This window comes from Salvelinus sp. IW2-2015, linkage group LG14, assembly GCF_002910315.2.
Source record: "Salvelinus sp. IW2-2015 linkage group LG14, ASM291031v2, whole genome shotgun sequence".
Lineage (NCBI taxonomy): Eukaryota > Metazoa > Chordata > Actinopteri > Salmoniformes > Salmonidae > Salvelinus > Salvelinus sp. IW2-2015.
Genome location: NC_036854.1, coordinates 32,341,721 through 32,347,026, shown reverse-complemented (window position 1 = coordinate 32,347,026; position 5,306 = coordinate 32,341,721). Strand labels below are relative to the sequence as shown.

At 43.1% G+C, this 5,306-nt stretch overlaps 1 pseudogene; it reads right to left on the bottom strand.

Annotated features, from left to right (window-relative positions):
- Positions 1 to 4,432, bottom strand: part of LOC111973535 (traf2 and NCK-interacting protein kinase-like) — a 73,780-nt pseudogene extending 69,348 nt beyond the window's left edge.
- Positions 4,433 to 5,306: the final 874 nt, after the last annotated feature.

Genomic DNA, 5,306 nt, shown 5'->3' with positions numbered 1-5,306 from the left:
ATTCTCTCGACTATTATTCTGACATTTTACATTCTCAAAATAAAGTGGTGATCCTAACTGACCTAAGACAGGGAATTGTTACTCTGATTAAATGTCAGGAATTGTGAAAAACTGAGTTTAAATGTATTTGGCTAAGGTGTATGTAAACTTCCGACTTCAACTGTACATTCTGAATTCTTGCTCTGATTTWTCATCCAAAGGGTTCCAGAGAAAACATGAAGGGTCGTTTTGTTAGATAAAATCATTTTTCATATCCTAAAATGGTCCATATAGCATGCACGATCGATTTTGTATTTCCACTCGTTCAATTTGCAAAGAAAGTGTATTAAAGTAAATTAATGTTAGCAGGCAATATTATCTAGGGAAATTGTGTCACTTCTCTTCCYTTCATTGCACGCAGAGTCAGGGTATATGTATGCAACAGTTTGGGCCGCCTGCCTCGTTGCGAACTAATTTGCCAGAATTTTACATAATGATGACATAACATTGAAGGTTGTGCAATGTAACAGAAATATTTAGACCTAGGGCTGCCATCCGTTCAATAAAATACGTAACGGTTCTGTATTTCACTGAAAGAATAAACGTTTTGTTTTCGATAATGATAGTTTCCGGATTTGACCATATTATTGACCAAAGGCTCGTATTTCTTTGTTTATTATATTATAATTAAGTCTATGATTTGGTATTTCATAGAGCAGTCTGACTGAGCGGTGGTAGGCGGCAGCAGGCTCGTAAACATTAATTCAAACTTTACTGCGTTTGCCAGCAGCTCTTAGCAATGCTTGCTTCACAGCGCTGTTTTTGACTTCATGCCTATCAACTCCCGAGATTAGGCTGGCAATACTAAAGTGCCTATTAGAACATCCAATAATCAAAGYTATATGAAATACAAACGGTATAGAGAAAAATAGTTGACGCGTCATAATTCCTATAATAACTACAACCTAAAACTTCTTAACTGGGAATATTGAAGAACTGGGAATATTGAACCACCAGCTTTCATATGTTCTCATGTTCTGAGCAAGAAACTTAAACGTTAGCTTTTTTTACATGGCACATATTGCACTTTTACTTTCTTCTCCAACACTCTGTTTTTGCATTATTTAAACCAAATTGAGCATGTTTCATTATTTATTTGAGACTAAATAGATTTTATTGATGTATTATATTAAGTTAAAATAAAAGTGTTCATTGTTCATTCAGTATTGATGTAATTGTCATTATTTACAAATATTATAATATAATAAAATCATCCGATTAATCGGTCATCGGCTTTTTTGGTCCTCCAATAATCGGCTATCGGTGTTGAAAAATCATAATCGGTCGACCTCTACAGTTATGAATTTATGAAAACTGGTTGTTTTGCAAATGTTGAATTTATAATATGGCTACTAATACTTGGAAAGCTAAATCAAAGTCCAAGTATACAGATTTGACGATATCCTTGCAGGAAAATGTAATATGAATGTGAATGTCTCCTTCACGATTTGCCCAAATGTACCTGAGGACTTAACACTAAAAGTATTGTAGTTCACCCATACTTCAAATRATCCATCTGAAACTTTGCACATACACCGCTGCCATCTTGTGGACACTATCGGAATTACAACCAGAGTGCTGGATAGCATTTCAAAGATGGTGGTTGAAAAAGACTGGTTGTTTTTTTCTTTTGTATTTTCTTCTACCAGATCTATTGTGTTATATTCTCCTACATTCAATTCACATTTCCACAAACGTCAAAGTGTTTCCTTTCAAATGGTACCAAGAATATGCATATCCTTGCTTCAGGGCCTGAACTACAGGCAGTTAGATTTGGGTATGTCATTTAGGCAAAAATTTAAAGAAAAAGGGCCATACCTAAGAAGTTTTAACACCTGCCCGCTTAACCCAGAAGCCAGCTGCATCAATGTGTTGAAGAAAACACCACAAGGACTCGCTAGAGCGCGATGAGCCAAGTAAAGCCCCACCGGCCAAAGCCTCCCCTAACCCGGACGACGCTGGGCCAATTGTGCGCCGCCCTATGGGACTCCCGGTCACGGCCAGTTGTGAACCAGCCTGGTATCAAACCCGGGTCTGTAGTGACACRTCAYGCACTGTGATGCAGTGCTTTAGGCCACTCGGCCACTCGGGAGGCCAATGCTGTGCTTTCTGATAACGCTACTAAGGGGTAATATATATAAACTGAACTGATTGGATGGAGATTGGCCAGAAATTGCTCAAATCTGAAGACTCTAGATTACTTTTCTTCAGAACGGGTTTCATCAAAGCCGTTTTTAGTGCAGAGGGGAAAGTGCCTGTGAAAAGGGATTAGTTAACAATCAATCAAATGTATTTATAAAGCACTTTGAACATCAGCCGATGTCACAAAGTGATGTACAGAAACCCAGCCTAAAACCCCAAACAAGCAACGCAGATGTAGAAGCACGGTGGCTAGGAAAAACTCCCTAGAAAGGCCAGAACCTAGGAAGAAACCTAGTGAGGAAACAGGCTCTGAGGGGTGGCCAGTCCCTCTTCTGGCTGTGCCGGGTGGAGATTATAACAGTACATGGACAAGATGTTCAAARGTTCATAGACGACCAGCAGGGTCAGATAATAATAATAGCGTGCACTTCTTCAGATATGCAATTAAAAACAGTTTTGAACAGTTTTGAAAAACASTTTTGGGGATAGAATTGAGAAGGCAGGTAAAAGGCTTAAGTTGTGATATCACTTTCCTGAGCATGTCTGTGTCAACCAGGGAAAATAACTCCATAGTGCCTTTGCGTGGTTGTCTAGGGCTTCTCATCAGGTCTTGCTTGACATCCCTGGTCTAAGGGGAAGTGAGACCGACCAGGGCATACAGGAAGAGTAAATGTCCATCTATCATGGGTAGTGTGCACAACACTGAAATCCTCCCCAGCTTTCTGCCTCTCTGTGACCTAATTTCCAGTCGCGCCGCAGACTCTGGACAAGAGCTCAGAGAGAGAGGCCAGGTGTGTGTGCGTGTGTGTGTGTGCGTGTGTAATAACTGTCATACATCTATCAGAGGTAGATGGAGAAGATAGAGAGATAACTAGTGAGGGAGACAGGCTGGGAGAAAGAGAGCTTTGCAAATTGTTTGGCTACATTTCTCAAGAGAGAGGATGAATGAGTCAATGTGCTGTTGGATGTGCCAGATTTCCACAGTCCAAAGATTCCGCAAATGTGTATGTATTTGCATAGTATGTGCATCATTCACAGCCATTGCCATATTAGGGAAAATGCAAGCAAACACACATACAGACACACACAGCATTGCCATGGTCATGTTGGGGCTTGATCCAGGTACTGCAGGTATGATCATGTTGTGTAATGACCTGCCTGTAATGAGCCTCTCATCTCACCCAGCAAGACTAAAGGCTGTCAACAGACACTAGTGCTATGAGGCCGCTGTCACTGACTCCCCACAATGTCACGAAATGGCGGAAACCGCTTCTGCTGATATCTCTAATATTATTCAACCGTGTGTGTGTGTAGGCAGGCTGTGTGTGTGTGTCAGGGGCAGCGTGAGGCTGCACGACTGACAGTTTAACATCTGCCTCAAATACAGAGGGGGCTATACTACAGTACACAGGCCCAGGGCTCCATTACATCACGTTCCAATTGTTGAGAAAAAAAGCTTTCCGAGGTTCTAAAGCGCGTGGGAGGGAGTTGCCATTACCGAGGAGAGACGAGGATCAAATGATCAACTCCTTTTCTATACCCCTGTATCCCCCCCCCCTCGTTATGTCGCATCGCTGTTATGTCGCATCGCCGTAGTAGACTATAGCAGACGTCGGTTGATCCAGATTAATTATATCTGATCAGCGGATGTCGCGTGCATGGCCGTTAACGATGGCTCGAGGACGCCAACCACACACAGACACACACACAGTCGGTAAGGTGAAGAGAGGCTGTCGTTAACGGGGGATGGGGCAGGTGCTCGAGACGCCGTGTCTCATTCATACAGTCTCCATTTTATCACGAACACACACACACACACACACACACACACACACACACATACACTCATTCAACACACACGCTCTCTTTACCCGTAGCGCTGACAGGTCTATCTCATCCAGGCTCCGGGCAGGGGAGTCGCTCGCCATGATTCTCTCTCAAAATGGAAGCTTCCTCTCCGATCATTTACCGAGAAGAGAAACCCTCTCTCCCCTCCGGCCGTTAAAGTCCCCCGTTATATCCCTGTTAGGCGTCCATTAATACTATTCCACAATGGGTAATATAATCCGTTTTTCCGTTTGATCCCGGTGGGAATACTTCTCGAGACCCCGAGGTGATCCAGGTACTACATGCTTTATAGTGGCCCCCTGCACGGGCGAATGGTGAAAACGCACACACACTCCACGAGAGAGCAGTGAGCACATTCGCATACACACTGAGAGAGCCAAGCAAAGCGCCCGAAACAGTGTAGTCTCGCGCTCCCCGGGAGTGGCCTAGCAGCACGAGCGGCGGGCGGTTCTCCTGGAAACAGGGACGCCCACAATGTCACACACGCGCACGCACACTTGGTGTGAGTGAGAGAAAAAAAATACTCCATCCAAGGTTAGGTTAAGTGTTAGTGTATCTTCAGGCTAAAGTGCCATAAAACGAAGAATGTCTTTATGTTCTATAAGTACTTAATGACCTGCTGCATCTCTTCACATGGTAACCTAGGGCATCATCATCATCATCACTGTGTATCATCATCACCATCACACCCACCATCTTCATCAAGTTCATCCTAAATAGTAGTAACAGCATCACAATCTTCACCATTATCATCAATCAACTGTGTCTTGTTTGCTGAAGTCTGTATTCTCAATTCCTGACTGTAAAACGAATTCTAGTCCTAAATAACCACAATAATGCTTGGCCAAAAACACTTTGTTCATTGCTGTGCAGGAATAAAGCAGCATTAACTGTGAGCAGGTCTTTCTTTATGCAAAATTATTTTCCTATGAAAGATGATAAACTGAATGGAATATCCTGCTACATGAACTAGATAGATGTTCACTGGCATCCTCTGGTGGAGAGAAGAAATAGCAGGAGAGGAAAGTGGGACAAGAGAGAATGGAGAGAGAGAGAGAAAGGAGAGAGAGAGAGAGAGGAGCGAGAGAGAGAAAGAGAGTTAGAGAGAGAGAGAGAGAGAGAGAGAGAGAGAGGAGAGAGAGTAGGAGAGGCAGAGAGGGAGAGAGAGAGAGAAAGAGGAGAGAGAGAGAGAGAGAAAGAGAGAAGAGAGAAAGAGAGAGAGAGAAAGAGAGCAGGAGGAGGGAGAGAGAGAGAGAGACGAGGCCACAAATAGAGCT